Below are 18,807 nucleotides of genomic sequence, written 5' to 3'. Positions count from 1 at the left end.
TCTCCCTACCTTTTCAACATAGTACTTGAAGTATTAGCCAGAGCAATTCGACAACAAAAGGAGATCAAGGGGATATAAATTGGAAAAGAGGAAGTCAAAATATCACTTTTTGCAGATGATATGATAGTATATATAAGTGACCCTAAAAATTCCACCAGAGAACTCCTAAACCTGATAAACAGCTTCGGTGAAGTAGCTGGATATAAAATAAACTCAAACAAGTCAATGGCCCTTCTCTATACAAAGAATAAAGAGGCTGAGAAAGAAATTAGGGAAACAACACCGTTCTCAATAGTCACAAATAATATAAAATATCTTGGTGTGACTCTAACTAAGGAAGTGAAAGATCTGTATGATAAAAACTTCAAATCTCTGAAGAAAGAAAATAAAAAAGATCTCAGAAGATGGAAAGATCTCCCATGCTCATGGATTGGCAGGATCAACATTGTAAAAATGGCTATCTTGCCAAAAGCAATCTACAGATTCAATGCAATCCCCATCAAAATTCCAACTCAATTCTTCAACGAATTGGAAGGAGCAATTTGCAAATTCATCTGGAATAACAAAAAAACCTAGGATAGCAAAAAGTCTTCTCAAGAATAAAAGAACTTCTGGTGGAATCACCATGCGAGACCTAAAGCTTTACTACAGAGCAATTGTGGTAAAAACTGCATGGTACTGGTATAGAGACAGACAAGTAGACCAATGGAATAGAATTGAAGACCCAGAAATGAACCCACACACCTATGGTCTCTTGATCTTCGACAAGTGAGCTAAAACCATCCAGTGGAAGAAACACAGCATTTTCAACAATTGGTGCTGGCACAATTGGTTGTTATCGTGTAGAAGAATGCGAATCAATCCATACTTATCTCCTTGTACTAAGGTCAAATCTAAGTGGATCAAGGAACTTCACATAAAACCAGAGACACTGAAACTTATAGAGGAGAAAGTGGGGAAAAGCCTTGAAGATATGGGCACAGGGGAAAAATTCCTGAACAGAACAGCAATGGCTTGTGCTGTAAGATCGAGAATTGACAAATGGGACCTAATGAAACTCCAAAGTTTCTGCAAGGCAAAAGACGCCGTCAATAAGACAAAAAGACCACCAACAGATTGGGAAAGGATCTTTACCTATCCTAAATCAGATAGGGGACTAATATCCAACATATATAAAGAACTCAAGAAGGTGGACTTCAGAAAATCAAATAACCCCATTAAAAATGGGGCTCAGAACTGAACAAAGAATTCTCACCTGAGGAATACCGAATGGCAGAGAAGCACCTGAAAAAATGTTCAACATCCTTAATCATCAGGGAAATGCAAATCAAAACAACCCTGAGATTCCACCTCACACCAGTCAGAATGGCTAAGATCAAAAATTCAGGTGACAGCAGATGCTGGCGTGAATGTGGAGAAAGAGGAACACTCCTCCATTGTTGGTGGGATTGCAGGCTTGTACAACCACTCTGGAAATCAGTCTGGTGGTTCCTCAGAAAATTGGACCTAGTACTACCGGAGGATCCAGCAATACCTCTCCTGGGCATATATCCAGAAGATGCCCCAACTGGTAAGAAGGACACATGCTCCACTATGTTCATAGCAGCCTTATTTATAATAGCCAGAATCTGGAAAGAACCCAGATGCCCCTCAACAGAGGAATGGATACAGAAAATGTGGTACATCTACACAATGGAGTACTACTCAGCTATTAAAAAGAATGAATTTATGAAATTCCTAGCCAAATGGATGGACCTGGAGGGCATCATCCTGAGTGAGGTAACACATTCACAAAGGAACTTACACAATATGTACTCACTGATAAGTGGATATTAGCCCAAAACCTAGGATACCCAAGATATAAGATACAATTTGCTAAACACATGAAACTCAAGAAGAATGAAGACTGAAGTGTGGACACTATGCCCCTCCTTAGAAGTGGGAACATAACACCCTTGGAAGGAGTTACAGAGACAAAGTTTGGAGCTGAGATAAAAGGATAGACCATGTAGAGACTGCCATATCCATGGATCCACCCCATAATCAGCATCCAAATGCTGACACCATTGCATACACTAGCAAGATTTTATCGAAAGGACCCAGATGTAGCTGTCTCTTGGGAGACTATGCCGGGGCCTAGCAAACACAGAAGTGGATGCTCACAGTCAGCTAATGGATGGATCACAGGGCTCCCAATGGAGGAGCTAGAGAAAGTACCCAAGGAGCTAAAGGGATCTGCAACCCTATAGGTGGAACAACATTATGAACTAACCAGTACCCCGGAGCTCTTGACTCTAGCTGCATATGTATCAAAAGATGGCCTAGTCGGCCATCACTGGAAAGAGAGGCCCATTGTACACGCAAACTTTATATGCCCCATTACAGGGTAACGCCAGGGCCAAAAAGGGGGAGTGGGCGGGTAGGGGAGTGGGGGTGGGTGGGTATGGGGGACTTTTGATATAGCATTGGAAATGTAAATGAGCTAAATACCTAATGAAAAATGGAAAAAAAAAACAAAATGAAGTGTGTTTCTAGCTGTGATAGGGGAACGGAGGGTGTATGTATAGTAGACAATGACGCCATATGCTACATTCATATCGAATGTATCCAGAACTTGTGAGTTTGTTATTTCATATAGCAAGGGCAAGACTGAAGTTGCAGATGGAATTAAGCATTCAGATGATGATAAAATAGGAAGAGTGCCCTAGGTTATCCAGGTGGTTTCCAGTGCCATTGGGAAGATATCTAGGTATGAGGGAGGAGAGCCAATGATAAAAAAAGTTAAGGGTGGAGGAAGATATCAAGGCAAAGCATGCATATGACTGGAAAAGGCTAGGATGCTCTACCCACGCCAATCACAAGGATTGTATCTCCCCACAACACCTGTGTCAGTCTTCTTGACTGAAAAACTGTAACATAATGTGTAAGCTACTTGCTATGTGGTGACCCTTTACTGTGATAATAAAACTAATGGAGCACTCAGTGACATGTCTTGTAAGCTCATAGTGTACTGCCAATTCTCAAAGACCCAAGGGAATGAAACACCATTTAAAATCCCCTCTGCCCAGAGGCTATAAGAAGTTTACAGAAAGGCCCAAGTGAGGTGGCTTCAATTCCACTTAGAAAGGGGAAGAAAATAATCACAGGACACAGACAGAGTAAGGAAGCGACTTGGGTGAGAGAGGGGAGAGGGAGGGAAAAAGGGGAACATGATCAGGCATTTGGGGCTGGGAGGAAAAGGAGAGAAGCCCAGAGGGCCAGGAGAATGAATGGAAGTATGCAGCCTCTGGTGTTGGAAGGTAGGGGGACCCTCTTGAAAGTACCAGAGACCGGGGAGGTGAGAGACTCTCAGGACTCATTGGGGGTGGTCCTAGTCAAAATGACCAACAGTAGGGAGAAGGAACTGGAAATGTCCACCTCCAGGAAATAGACAGGGCCTCCAATGGAGGGACAGGGTTACCAACCCGTAGTCAAAATGTCTGACACAGAATTGTTTCTGTCTAAAAGAACTGCAGAGACAAAAATGGAAAAGAGACTGACTGAAGGAAAGGTGGTCCAATGACTGGCCCATCTTGGGGTCCATCTCATGGGGAGGGGGAACCAAAACCTGACACTATCACTGATGCTATAACATGCTCACAAACAGGAGCCTGTCATGGCTGTCCTCTGAGAGGCCCTACCAGCAGCTGACTGAGACAGATGCAAATACTTAAACTCACAATCATTGTACTGAAGTTGAGGACCTCTGGGTGGTTGAATCAGGAAAGTATTGAAGGAGATGAAGTGTAGGGCTACCCCATAGGAAAACCAGCAGTCTCAACAAATCCAGACCCTTGGGAGCTCCTAGAGACTGAGCCACCAACCAGGCAGCATGCATGGGCTGGTCTGAAGCCTCAGCACATATAAGCAGTGGACTGCCTAGTCTGGCCTCAGGGGAAGAAGATGGGCCTAATCTTTGAAAGACTTGAGGCCCCAGGGAAGGGGGATGTCTGGTTGGAATGGGGGAATACCCTCCCAGAGTCAAGAGGGAGGAGGAATGGGATGAGGAATTGTGGGAGGGGGGGCCACGAAGGAAGCAATGGCTGAATGTAAGTAAAATAATTTTTAAAAACCTCCCTCTGCCCCAGGGAAGACTATTTCCCCTGCTCTGTGTTCCTTTGGTGCTTTCTAGCTCTTTGTGTAGGGTTGAGATACCGTGGGCTTTCCTTTGTTCATGCTAACATGTCCATTGTTGACTTTTGCCTATGTTTAGGCAGCCATGTTGGTGAGACTTTATTGTCTGTAGCTTCAGACATTACCACAAGGTACCTGCAGCAAACCCCATTATCCTCTGGTTCTTAACAATCTCTCCACCTACCCCCCTTCCTGAATATCCCCTAAGCCTTAGGTAGAGGAGTGTTTTATAGTGTATTTTGATTGGCTATGGTGTTTTCTGATGGCCTATGTCCATTGCAAAGGAAAGTTTCCTTGATGAGAGGTGAGGGATGCACGCACCTGTGGGTATAAGAAAAAATACTTAGAATATAATTAGAAAGTATGCCGGTTGAGTAAACTAGTGGTTATAGATTCTCCTTCAAGATCCATGCCTTCACTAACTCTGGATAGTTGTCTAGGTTTCCAGTACCAGACATGGTATTCCCTCTTGTTGAATGGGTCTAAGTCCAATTAGAGAGCTGTTGGTTACTGCCGAGGTATGTGTGCCACATACTCTTAGTGTTATCCAATACCAAATGGTAAGCCATGAAGACAAACCTAATAGAAACATTTTGTAGAATGAGCAGGTTGTATTTATGTATTTAGGAACATATATATATGTATATATATATAAAACAACAGTTAGTGAAAAATAGAAATCATGAAGAGAACAAGGAGGTGTCTCTACTGAGGGCTTAGAGAAAGGAAAGACTTGAGAAAGTGAAGTCATTATATCATAATCTCAAAAACTAAGGGAAGCAATTTTAAAAGTTCTCTTTGCCAGTGCTCATATAGTCAAGGTTCTCTTGGTTGCAAGTAACAAAAGTTCTGGTAAAAACTGTTCAACCTGAAGCCAGGAATAGCAGAAGGCAGGTGGGCAGGCCCCACCATTTGATGTTGGTGGCAAAGTCACTCAGTAGCCACTCCTGGCTGGCATTCTTTAGTCCATGTGAACCTGCAAGATAGAAGTATTTTTTCCTTAACTCCAGAGGTTGGACTGATTTTTCTCATCAACTTTATTCTTATCCAATCATGATCTCCTTAAGATCTCTCAGCATTCTGTTGCCAGATGTAGGTCATGTGTTCATCTCTGAAGAACAGAAGCAGAAGTTACTACCTCTGTCCCTGTTACGTGAAATGAACATTAGCACAACCCCACAGTGATCTTCCTTCCCCATAATGCTAGGGAAGAGTACAGGGGCTGGCAGTAGAATAGCTGAGAAGTGAATGAACTTGGATGTCAGATACAGTTAGATTCTGGTGCCGTTCCAGTCCCTTGGTGAATAAGTGGCTCTTGGTAAATGATGCAAGCTTTTAGAACTCAATGTACCCTAAAGCAAAATCATGTATCAGTTTATCTGGGTCATCTGTGTAAAGCTGTGAAGCTCTATGCATGGCATGTACATATTGCTGAGGATACACACACTCTGCTCCCTTCCGGTGTAGTGAGTGTCCCACACATCCGGCTACACCTACCCAGCATTCCACCACTACATATATTCCTTCAGGCTCAAAAAAACACTCCCCATCTCCCAGCCTCCACTAACCTGATCCCACCTGCCCACATGGGAATACTCGTGTTTCTCTAGCTAAAAAGGAGGACATTTAGATTCTTTCTGGGGAAGAAACAAGTCCCTCCATCACTATGGAAGTTATCTTGACTAGGACCATACTTTATAGTGGAAAGAGAAGTTACCAGCCAATGTTCTCACAGGATAACTTTCTCTTTCCCCAAACCTAAAGCAACAACTGTCCTGCAGCAACTATGCACTTAACCCTCGAGAGATATTAAATGATGCACATGGGTTGTGGTGGTTTGAATATGCTTGGCCCAGCGAGTGGCACTACTAGAAGGTGTAGCTTAGTTGGAGTAGGTGTGTCATTGTGAGTGTGGACTTTAATACCCTAGTCCTAGCTGCCTGGAAGCCAGTATTCTGCTAGCTGCTTTCAGATGAAGATGTAGAACTCTTAGTTCCTTCTCTAGCACCATGCCTGCCTGGATGCTGTCATGCTCCCACCTTGATGATAATGAACTAAACCTCTAAACCTGTAAGCCAGCCCCAATTAAATGTTATCCTTATAAGAGTTGCCTTGGTTATGGTGTCTCTTCACAGTAGCAAAACTCTAAGACATGGTTTTTGCTAGACATTCAGCAAAACAGTAGCAAAACTGATAATGCCAGTCTACTCCCTCATATTCTATATCAAGTTCTGTCTATATTAAGCATTACAACAGGCATTGCAACCATCAAGGGGCCATTTCTTTGTGGAACTAATACAGAAAGACAGACTTGGAAGAGGTAAACAGAGCATCTTGAAGCACTTTAGGACTCACCAACAAAGTGTTAGCTACTTGGTACTTTCAGGACTGGCTTTATGATTCAGGACTGGCTTAGGCATCTTAGCTTTGGGTCCCAGCCACCCAGGAGGACACACCACAGCATCTTCCCAGCCCTCCTTGATGGGGAAAGTTTCCTTCATCTCCTACATGCAGAGAAGAAAGAAAAACTTCTTTAAAAGTTCCACTCTACTTGAAAGTAAATGGAAAAATCGCACTGTAAGCCTGTTTGGGGGCCAATGGTGGGGAAGGCAGGAGAAGTAGGAAAGGTTAGGGGAGAATAAAGAGGAAGCAAGAGAAGAGTAACCCCTAACTTTGCACTAAATGTCAAGGGGCAGAATGAAGTATGTCTCCCAGATGTACATAATAAAACTGCCCTTCAGGCACTCTTTAAAATATGTACACTATTACATTGGATTCCACTGCAGCCTACTCAAAGCAGGCACAAATCCCATTAGCAGGTCTGTTTGGAAAGAGAAGCAGCAAACCAGAACCCCTCTGCAAACACCATTAACTTGCCCTAAAGCTGCCCGCAAAGGAAAAATGACAAGTTACTTGACAGCTTATAAAAGGATACTAATAGGAGGACGGGGGTCAACAAGAAGAGAAGATGGCAGGGCTGGCAGCGTCCCCAGGGCCTGCAAAGGTTCCAAGGGAGACTATGAAGTCTGCTGACTTGACCTCATGGAGACAAATTCTTAGTTGGAAAATGGCAACAGTCTCCAATTCTGTTTTCTTCCCAAGGCCCCGAGAGACTCTGTGATGACATTACATACTTCTCTCCACCAAAGGAAAGCAATATGGTATAGTGACAGGGTAAAAATTGCTGTCATCTAAACATTTACAAGAAAAGTGGGTGGGTGAAGGGAAGTACTGCCGGGGTCCATGTCCATGACGATGAACCGGCTAGGGTTTGTGCCTTGCCTGGTGTGCTGTGCCTGGGGTGCCATGCCCAGTGCTTTGGCAGGAAGGACCCCTTTCTTTATGCTCCCTTGTTGGGCTTTGTTCTTGAGACAGGGTCTCCTGTAGCCAAGGCTGGCCTCAAACTTCCTCTACACTTGAGGATATCCTTGAACGTCTAATCCTCCTGCCCCCAGCTGCTACATGTGATTACATGTGCATGACTCCGTTCTTGTTTTATGAGGTGTTATATGATGAACCCAGGGCTGCACTTGACTAAACAACATTGCCAACACATAACTGCATGGCTTCCTTCCTTCTGAGAGTCGAAAGATTTTTATGGAAGCACTTAACAATGCTAACCCCATCTCCCACAGGGACATATTTTTGCTGAAATTTTCAAATACCATTCCTTCCTACTATTTTGCCCCCTGTTCTCTGCATATGCTTTTGTGATGTCCCGTGTCACCCTCCTTTTCTTAGTGATCGCTGGGATATGTCTGGGCTTTTTATCATTGTGTTCACTGTCCTTCGGTGACTGTTCCTCAGAGTGCAGGTGCCATCCACACACACAGTTCTATTTCCCTCTTAGCTACAGAGCTGCCTCTAACACTATTGCCTTAGGCATCTCTGCGTCTGGCTGCTGTTGTTTTCCCTATTTTAAACTTCTCCTCTAAGATCCTGTGCTCTTGTTATTTCTGCTTCCACCTGTGGCCCACCTGTATTAGTAAGAGTGTGGACAACATTCCCAACACCTTCTTGATCATTGAAAATCCTATGGTCACCCCACCTTGCCTGCTCAGTTTCTGATAGGATAAAGCCGAGTTGCCTTGTTGTCAGGGGGTCTTCAGTACTGAGCCTCTCTATGTGTGTCTCTTGCAGTCTTATCTGGTCTTTCTGCTCCGTTTCATGTGACTAACCCTCTTCTGTTTCCTCACACTGATAACTCCTGCTCCCATCTGCTCTCTACTGACTATCTCTGTCTGTACTGTGGACCCAGAGATGAAAACCAAGTCAAGTTCACACCTAGCATATGGGAGACTGAGACAGGAGCTAAGCATGAGCCACATCGTGAGTCTCTGCCTCCAATATAAATAATAAATAAATGGAAACAAAATCTTCTTCCCTCCAAGCAAACCTCTCTTGTAAAGACTGTAGAAACAGAAAACATATTTATTATTCAATAAGTACAAAGCCAAAATGTAATGTGGGTTAGCACAAGAGATTGCAAAGAAAGAAATCTCACTCTTTATATAGCCACAGTTATACCCTTTATCTGAATATCTTCAAGATAAACAACTATCTCCAAGGCAGGAAGGGTGACAGAACTCTGCAAAGTTCAACCCACTCTAAGTAGAAACCAAAGAAACTGTTGGTTAATTGGCTTTGTGCAAGAGAGCAGAGTTCTTGGACCTCTGGGACAGAAGTGGGTTTTAAGGTTTTTGAGAAAGGTGCCCCTGCTGAACTTAAATTTCCATCAAGCCACAGAAACCTGACAATTGGTATTTCAAAGAGGCTGTTCTCTCAATTTTTGAGAAAGACATTCCAGGGTCACAAATCTCTTGGTTTTTATATGTATTTCAAATATAAAAGAAAATACTTGCTGTTGGTGGTAAAAAGTTTTCAGAAAAATCAAATCTTTCCCATTCACTTCAGAAGGAAGAACGTACCCTCTTGTTCCTAACATGTGTTTTTATTATATTCATGCTGACAAGTTTATGAGCTGTCATGTCTGACCATAGCTTCTCTTCCCTACATTACACACAGAACAGATCTTAGCATTCCGTCCAGTACTCACTGATTATCAAACAAGTAAGTACCGGACATAACAGCTGCACTGCTGTTAATAAAGTGACATTATTTATTGCATAAAACTTTCAGTCTAGTGGAAAAGCTGGATAAATAATGTGGAGGGAAAGGCATGAGAAAAATAACAGAAGGGAAATGGGCCCTCAGCACAAGTCTGTTTCAGAATACATCCCCAAACAGAAAACAAAGGCTCTCTTCTAGTGAGAGGTAGATGGAGGGTTGTGGCTGAGGATCATCAGTCAAAATAGACTGCAATCAGATACCACACTGTAAGCCCAGCCTCTGCCTATTACCAAACACAAACCAATCAAAACTGACCTCATCTTAACTGGTTATTGCATAATGGGAACTGTATTATATTTGGAGATGGCTGCAGCTGAGCCTGTTTAACAGGTATTGTTTCTGTTGCTGCCTGCTGTATTTATTTTATTGGTTCTTTCAGAACTTGAGGTGGCGTGTTTTACTCATATTTGCCGCCTCCTCCTCCAATTCCTCTTAGACCCATCATTTCCCCTCCAGTTATCGCCCATCTCCACCCAATTTTGTGTCCATCCCCACCTCCCACTGGAGTCCAGTTTGTATTGCCTACATACTCTTGGATGTGGCTTTTCACCAGAGCATCACTGACATATAGGGAAAATGGAGACCGACTCTCCCTCTCCCAGCAGCCAATAGCTCCTTAGTTGCAAGTGGAGCTTTGTGTTCACCTCTCCTCTCCATGACAGGATGTGGCATGGCTTCAGCTTACATAGGTTTTGTGCCTGCTGCCACAACTGATATAGGTACATATGTGCAGCTGCCCTGCTATGTCCAGAGGACACTCTATCCTGTTGTCATTCAGCAAGCCTACTTCATCTGTTCTTTCAGCTCCCTTTCCCACAATGATCCCTAGCTTTGGGAGGAATGGGTTTGATATAGCTAGGGTTAGGGTTAGGTTTAGAGTTAGAGTTAGAGGGTTAGGGTTAGGGTTAGAGTTAGGGTTTGAGGGTTAGGGTTAACTAAGCCTGTATCTTTTATAGTTAGGGTTCAGCATTTCGCAGTCTCTTAATCTCTACACCTTAACCAGTTGTGTGTCTCTGTGATAATTGCCATCTATACTACAAATAGACTTATCTGATGAGAGTTGGAAGATACATTGGTCTTCAGGCATAAGAGTAAGTCATTTAGAGAAGGGTTAATACTGGGCAAAAGATCAATGGGAAGAAAGAGATGAGGGGATGAGTTCAATCCACTGTAATAAGAATCATGAGGGATGAAGGGAAACCATCTAGGAGGGACTGATTAACCTATCTTTTGAACACTTTGATGGCCTCTTGCTAACAAGTCCTTGAGTGCTTGATCTCTGGATCTCATTATTGCTGCTTGGCTACAAATTCATTCGTCTTCTAAGTGACATAACAGAAGGAATGGCAAATGAGAAGGCATTGAGCTCCTTACCTACAGATGTTTGGAAGATAACGCCGGATGCTTTCTGTATATTTCTGGTGTGTTTGTTTGTTTGTTTAGTCACTTTATATATTGGTTAGAGTTCTCTTGTGGAAAAATAGGGGATCAATAGCATAGATACAGACATGTATACACTCCTGATAATATTTGGTTCATGCAGTTTTGGAAGCCAAGAAGTCCCATAGTCACTCATCAGATGGCTGGTAGAGTAATTAGCTTCAAGTCCAAAGGCCTGAGAAGTAGAAGGAAGAGGATTGTGGTGGAAGTGCCTTTGTAAATCAAAGGCCATGAAGTAGGAGTTCTGATGGCTGAGGGCAGGCAAAGAACAGCTTAGCTCAATCAGGGTCAATCTGCCTCATGGTTCTTTCAGGACTTGAAAAAATGGGGACAAATAATTTCTTTACATTCATGTGGATCTCCTAAGCACAGTGAAGATGACACAAAACTACACCTGAAAAATTATTACAGAAAGACATTCAATGAAATCACCGAATGACAATTCTCAACGTTAATGTTAACAAGACACAGTATGTATATCAACAGTAGGAATTCTATCTCTTCACAGGCTAACCTTAGCACGTAGTGGAAATTAAATGTGTCTAGCTTTCTCTGAGCATGCGATAGATTGTTCTGAGTGGAGGGTTTACTTGGAACCCCTTTGAAGGAAGTTTTAATCCCATAGTCATTGTTATATTCTTACTTGTAAGTTTAAACTCTTTATATGATACTTTCTGGGTAAGACTGGTTTGTCTTAAAAGCTGGCTTTGTAGCAGTGTGTTAAGGAAGTCACACAGAAATCTCTTCAAAGTCTAAAGAGTGGGTACTCTACAGTCAGGTGTCCATTTATTAGAATTTGCTATTCCTTGTCTTAAAAGGTGAAATAAATGTTACATTAAAAATGTGTTCTGTAGAATAGAAATATTCAAAATAGGTTAACTTTCCTGCGTCCTTGCTGGGTTTACTGAGTTAGAATAGCTGAGGATTCTATGTGTTTTCACAAGCCCTGCCCTAGTGTTCATACCTGCTGACCTGGGAGAGCACTGATGCAGGCTCCTCTCTTTCCCATCTCTGTATTCCATAAGTCCCTTTGCTTCTCCAGGCTCCCTTTCTTATACTCCTGCATCCTACATAGTTCATCTGTCCTGACAATATCTGCAGGGTTTGATCAATGGACCATAATAATGAGGGAGTAAAAGGGATGAAGTCAGGATAATTCTAGCTAATGCTGTCCCCTCAAAGTCATCAAGAGCTAGCAACATCATTTAGCTTAAAGTAGTAGTCACTTGTCACTTGGACCTCTCCACACACTTTTCTGGTGCAGACTTCCTCCTTTCTTCCCCAAATCTGATACTGAACTCATCGCCCATGTTGAACTATGCCATCTGTTGCTATTCATAACAGACTATCCATTCAAATAGGCTTTGTCCTATTCATGACATGCACGAATTGTGGCTCATCTTAAGTGTAGAGTCTTATTTCAGGATCTTGAATTACAGAATTCATGTTTCCAAGGCCTATTAAGTAAATATAGAATGAGAGAATGAATGAGAAACAGGACCCTCCTCAAAGAGTACTAGCCATTAACAGCCTAGTAACCCTAGATATATTAAGTCAGTTCTCAAGCTAATTTGAAAGTGAAATATAGAAATAAGGGCCATGCACTTTGAGATGAGATCCAGGCCACAGTTTTGCAAAGTATTGGTCTGAGTGTACTCCTAGTGCCTAGGAGGCAACTGAGTCTCCTCTTGAAGTTCAAGGTCATCTAGTCTTTTCTAGTCTGTTGGGTTTTTTTCCCCTTCTTGCTTCAAAGCCAACCAGGTATGTGTGATCACAAGGAGTGATGGGGAAGAAGACATTGTGAATGAAGCCTCACAAGTTGCCAAGAATGCTTAGTGGGAGAAGAGGACTTGGAAGCAATTAGTTATATCCTGGCTCTTACCGGAAATAAAGAATATCCAAACTCACACTTGATAAGACACTATTAAGGGAAAAAACCCAGTGTTTGATATTGCCACACATGTATTATTATTCATCAGATAGTCTGAACAGGTTATTTTCATTTTTCAAAGAAGAGCCCCACAAAAACTAGCTCCTGGCGAAATCTGTTGGTTCTCCCAGGCAGCACATCTCTGGTGTGCATTCCTAGCAGTTGCTGTCACAGAACCAGCAAGAATGGGGGCTAGAAAGGCTGGCAGTTTATGAGCTGGGCACAGTGACTGCACGATAGCTATCATTTTATTGTCTCCCCAAGATATGGCCTCCAGAAACATCTGTTCACATTAATTATGACATAAGCAAAAAAAAAAAAAAACCAATATCTGTTTAGATTGAGACTGTTCTGGCTGGGCATCCTCTGTAGCTTTAGGTTTCTTTCTAAGGGTGACTAAATTTACTGATCAGACTATCAAAGTACACAACCCTGAGACGACTCTTGTGATAAGTTTCCATCTGCAGCTGTCTTAGTCTCTGGTCTATTGTGAAGAGACATCATGACCAAGTAACTCTTACAAAAGAAAGCATTTAATTAGGGGCTTGCTTACTATTTCAGAGGGAATTCCATTATCATCATGGCAGGGGAGCACGGTGGCAGGTATGGCCGACATGGTGCTAGAGAATTATTTGAGAGCTGTATCTTGAACTTCAGGAAGAGACTGGGTCTGGTATAAACTTTTGAAACCTTAAATGGCACCCCCAGTGATACACTTCCTCCAACAGGCCACACCTCCTAATTCTCCTAATCCTGTCAAACAGCTCAACTCCCTGGTATAGGCTTAGAATTGTCAAAACCTACTTTAATAAGTGTTCTTAAATGTTTTAACCTCCCTTCTAGCCCACCACCCACCAGAGGTAGTGGGAAGGAAAGGATAGATATAGGGCAAAGGAGGATGTGGACCTGTTTAGAAATATTTTGGGTTAGTCCAATCTTTGTTCTTGGGATATTAGCAGTTTAGTTCTCATGAATCAGCAGTAGTAGCTCAATGCATTTGTAAACACTATTCATGAGCTCAGTATTTTTATTTGACTCCCGACTGTAAGAATGAGGGAGTCTCTGTCTCTTGTACCTGATCTTGGGGCTCTTTTCCTCCTGTTGGGTTGCCACACCCAACTTCATTATGATAGTTTCTGCTTCATCTTTTTATATTTTATTTTGTCATGTGTCATTGTTAGTCTCTTAGACGTGCTATCTAATGAGATAGAGTGAACCTTGAGGGTAAGGGAGGTGGGTAGGAACTGGGAATAAAAGAAGGTGGGGAAACTATAATCAGGATACATTGTGTGAGAAAATAATCTATTTTCAATAAAGAGAAAAAAAGGACAAAGACAAAACAGATTTTAAAATCCTTGAGACACACAAAATACAATGTATTTTGATTATAATTATTCACCACTATCTCCCTCCAACTTCTCATAGTGCCCCACCCCATTTCTTTACCAAAATCATTGTCATCTTTTATTGTTACTGATACATCCCTTCATTCAATTAGTGTTGGCTAATATGTGGATGACTGTGGAGCCATATATTGCATAATGAATAACCTATCCCTGGCTACATCTCTAAAGGAATGTGACTCACTACACCATACTTGGCACTTTGGCCAGTTATGACTCTGCATTTAACCATTACCCACTGCAAAAAGAGGCTTCTCTGACCAAAGTTAAGAGTGGCACAAATTTATATGTACAAACATATATATTTAGAAGGTAGTTTTACAGCATGTCTGACATATCCTTTAACAGAAAATGTTTATCCCTTTTTTTCTAAACTGGTGGTGGATCTGAACTGTTGTCCTCATACTTACATGACAAGAACTTTACCAGTAAAACCACCTTCCCAGCTCTTTAGACTAGGCCTTAATGCTTCTTAGCATTAATGAGACTATGAGTGAGTGACAAAATGCTCACCTGTCGCCATCCTATCTAGCTCTTCTCTTACTGTAATCCCTGCTCCACACTTTCGACTCCCTGGTTCCCACAGCAGAGTTCCAAATAACTTTTCATAATCTCCCATCTCCCTGGAAACGGTCCCACTGGGAACACTGAAACAGTAGCTTCCTTATTTGTATAATGCCTCTTCTCCCCTAAAAACTGTATCTCAGTGTTTGCTCTGTAGTGAGGGAAGCTCAGAGTGCCCAGGTGTAGGACTTTAAAACTGCTCTCTGCCGTCTGCCAGTGTCCTGATGAATAACTAGGTTGCCTGTATCTTGTAGTTTAGATTAAGCACACCGATACCTATATGATCTTTACTCTGAGTGTTCCAATGCCTCTATTGTGGCTATTTTTATTGGTGTCTATATTCAATGGTGAGACAGATCTCTAAGAGAGTAAAGAGGACCACACTGTTTCAGGGCTCATAATATCCTGAAGCTGCTGGTTATCTCAGCTGTTGGATGGTTGATTTGAACTAGAACGGGGTTTTACTATGTACTCAACAATCAATTTCTACCCTTCTTTCCTACAAAGCCCAGTACAAAGCCCTTTCTAAAACATCCAAACTCCATTGTCAACAATGTGTCTGCCACATACAATTTAGGTCTAGGGACACATGACCCATCTCCTGTTGTTTGATGTTCCTTTACATGGGGTGTTTTCATCAACTCACTTTGGAGTTGACAAATAGCTTTCTTTTTTGTATAATGTCCCCTTTTTGCTCAATAATCATAAATTGGTGTTTGTTTTTTCGTAGATGCAATCAAAATTTGTGCAAAATAAAAGCTTGGTTATTCCCAGGAGATTCTCTATCTCTATCCCTATCCTTCTAATATCTATCTATCTATCTATCTATCTATCTATCTATCTATTATCTGTCTATATGTATAAGTATATCATGTCTATGTCTATCTCTCTATCTCTGCCTCTATCATAACTTATATCAATCATCAATATTATTTATATCTATCTTGATATCAATATGTAGTTACCCATTACATCAGAGCTTTTGTGTGTACCTCTGCTGGGGCAGTTAGCACAGCACACTCACACTGCTGATAGTCAATGAATCTCAATGAAGACTTGTTCACTGGTGGGGAATTTAAACATTTTAGAAAATAAGAAAAACCAAAAGTAACACAAGCTGTGGTATAAAGGGCATGGAAGCTACGGGGCTGTAAGTGTGGTAACTGAGGCCTCTTTTAAGACCTTCACGTTCCCACCGTAAGACATTCCAGGAAGAACCGGAGGGCAGGAGCATGCATCCTGGCTGCTCTGAAGTCAAGTACTGAGTCACAGTCAAATGTCTCACATTCTTTATTTACAAAACAAAAAAATATGCCCATTTAGATTGTGTTATAAGCCACCTTGGAGGCCAGGTCTCAGGCTTCAACAGATGTCTTCAGTGACCCACGCACAGGATAGGACATTCCACTGAAGTTCTTGGATCCTAAAGCAAGGCCATGCAGGGTGAGTCACAAGGGGGTGCTGAGGAAAACCAGATGCTTGGGAAAAAAAATGACAGGAGCCACTGGAAATACTGTACGGTCTAGACTGAACGCTTCATTGGTCTGGAGATAAACAAAGTAGGCCAAGGGTGAAACTTGTGAGCTCAGTCAGCTTTACCCAGGAGAATTCCAGCTCCTATCTTCAGGAAACAGCTCAGGCAAGTTTATGCTACCACGGACAAACTTGGCACACACTTTATTCTGTCTTAGAGCCTTGTCAGTGGATTGGAGTTTTACAGTACAACGCACCCACAGCACAAGCATTTTCCCATATTCGGGCAATGAATCTAGGGGCACGAGGACACTTACTTCCTTATAGGTGCCTGTCACTGCTGAGGAAGGATAAGTGCTCTCGAATTTTGGCTTAGCTGTTTACTCTCCTCAGATGTTGTGTGAAGCAGATTAGTATTTTCAGAACATCTACCAAGAATACATTTGCAAAGTTTAAGGGAGTTCTGGCTGGATAGAAGTATTAGCTCAAAACTTCAGGTTCCATATGCAGATGGTGTGTGTGTGTGTGTGTGTGTGTGTGCGTGTGTGTGTGTGTGTGAATGTTCTCATTTTTGCAAGCATTGAACTCTGTATAGCTGTTTCAGCTGACACACCAGACCAACACTGGCAAACAAGTGCTTGCAAAACCTTCTTGGTGCTGTTTCCTTCCTGTTAGGTAACTTGAATCCATCCAGCCTGGATGATACTTACTATAAGAGCAAGAGCCTTGTTCAGTTGGCTTCACCAAACTGTGCATAAAATGTTGCCAGAGCAATGTCTCCAATGTCCAGAGTAACTTCCTGAGTTGGCTCTGTTTCCAGTCATCTGATTCTAACCCTTATTTTGATACTTTGGCTCCTGTCCTGTTCAGTCCAACCAGCTTGACCAAGTTTTTGATTTATTAGTCTTTTGAGTTTAACTGGATTTTTCATTAGCATTCTCATTGTTGATTGTCCTATACCCTGTTGATATCCTTCTGGAACCCTGGTCCACAGCTGCATGTTTCTCACAAGGAATTCCTTGGTTGTACATCAACTAACACTATGGTGTTGCTCTCCACATGACTGTCTGGGGAGGCCTGTTAAGCAGTTCTGTAGGAACAAGAGAATAATCAGGTCTAGTTTTAAAGAGAGAGAGAGAGAGAGAGAGAGAGAGAGAGAGAGAGAGAGAGAGTGTGTTAATACTTACAAGACCCAATGTCTCTTTCAGTGTGTAGACTGTAATAATGCTTACTCTAATTATTGACCAGTTAAATTAATGGTGAACCTATCCAACACTAGAGGACCACATATGGCCAAGTCAGAGATGACATCTGTAATTTTCCTTGTAGACAAATAAATGTTTGACTTCTTGAAAAAAAATTCCAATTCGAGGCCCAAAACTTCTAAGTGAAATTCAAAATTAAGCTGCCAATCTATTAACACAATGGCAGCACAGAGAAGTAGTGAAAATGAGTGGAGAAATGAAATGAGGCTTAAGTGAGCAAGTCTGCTGGAGAAAATGGAGGGCGAGCGTGTCCATATGAATATAGTTTAAGTAAATATTGTGAACACCAAGAAATGCTTTTTAAACTGTCAGCTTTTCTGGCAGTCTTAGCCAAATACCTGAATCTGCATTCCCAAGATAAATTCAGTTTATAGCGCCTTTAAGACCCAGTGAAGTACTGCGAGTAAGGAGCGATGTCTGCCTTTGTGTTCATACTTATTTATGTTCCTCAGCACTGTCTCTATGATGGCTCAGTCTGCCCAATGGAGAAGAAATCTTCTCAACCCTCATGCGTGGGCTTGTGCTCTGAGCTGTGCCTTCTACCCAGAAAAATGTCCCTGTTAATCTCTACTGTTCCTCGAATCCAACAGCCCTCTGCATGACAGATCAAATGATATCTCTCCTGTGAGCATCCCAGTCAATTGTCAACTATGCCTTGCTCTATTTTGTTTTGATTGCCTTTTGAAGGTATAGCCCACTCATTGCTTGCTTTGTAGAGCAAAAGCCTAGGCTTTGGGAAATATTCCTGTGCGGGTATATTAGCATCTAACCTCAGCTACTATTTCTATCAAATATTGTTCTTTAACTGTTGATGTATGTATGTGTGCGTGTGTATACCTGTATTTGTATGTGTATACCTAAGTGTGTATGTCTCTCTGTATGTGCATGTGTTGTGTGTGTGTGCCTGTGTGTGTATGTCTCTGTGTGTGCTTGTGTGTATATGCCTGTGTATATGTCTGTATGTGTATATCTGTATGTCCTATGTGTGTTCCTAAATACATAATACATCCTGTTCAGCCTGTAAAATGTTACTCATATGTGTATGACTGGATAACCAATTTGGAGGTTTTTCTCTGGGCAAGACTATTTTCTCTACTCTCAGCATTCCTTGGTTATCTGTTGAAAGGAGCAGTGATGCTAAGTTCCTGTTTCCCAGTTGATTCTTAATCTGCCAGTAAAGAAAGCCATGGGCTATTTGCTGGGCAGAAGGGACAGGCAGGACTTCCGGGTCCCTGGAGGGAGAAAGGGATGAAGAAGGGAGGGTTCTTTTTTTGTTTGGTTTGGGTTTTGTCATGCTTTGGGGGAGAAGAGTGCAGCAGCCATGTGAGGTCTCAGGAGGAGCTGGGGCCTAGGGCCACTACTACAGGTAAGTGGTCATGGATGTCTGGCAGGGGCTAGATGGGACTAGCCACTGAAGATTAGGGCAAGT

At 42.2% G+C, this 18,807-nt stretch overlaps 1 long non-coding RNA gene across 1 annotated transcript in view, besides 1 other annotated feature; it reads right to left on the bottom strand.

Annotated features, from left to right (window-relative positions):
* Positions 1 to 4,963: 4,963 nt before the first annotated feature.
* The window catches only part of Gm46640, a 44,287-nt gene continuing 30,443 nt past the window's right edge, over positions 4,964 to 18,807 (bottom strand). The window contains exons 2-3 of the long non-coding RNA XR_001782548.2: positions 6,529 to 6,677; positions 4,964 to 5,149 (exon numbers count right to left, since the gene is read on the bottom strand). This is a non-coding gene — a long non-coding RNA (predicted gene, 46640). The remainder of the gene's footprint in view (positions 5,150 to 6,528; positions 6,678 to 18,807) is intronic.
* Positions 15,062 to 18,030: an enhancer, noted in NCBI's record as "VISTA enhancer mm76". NCBI's record gives its function as "enhancer in: somite[8/9] | heart[8/9]" and the evidence as "EXISTENCE:transgenic organism evidence [ECO:0001131][PMID:17130149]".

The sequence above is a fragment of the Mus musculus genome, chromosome 18, assembly GCF_000001635.26.
Source record: "Mus musculus strain C57BL/6J chromosome 18, GRCm38.p6 C57BL/6J".
NCBI lineage: Eukaryota > Metazoa > Chordata > Mammalia > Rodentia > Muridae > Mus > Mus musculus.
Note: the sequence above shows the minus strand (reverse complement) of the source record. Positions and strands in the feature narration are given on the sequence as shown.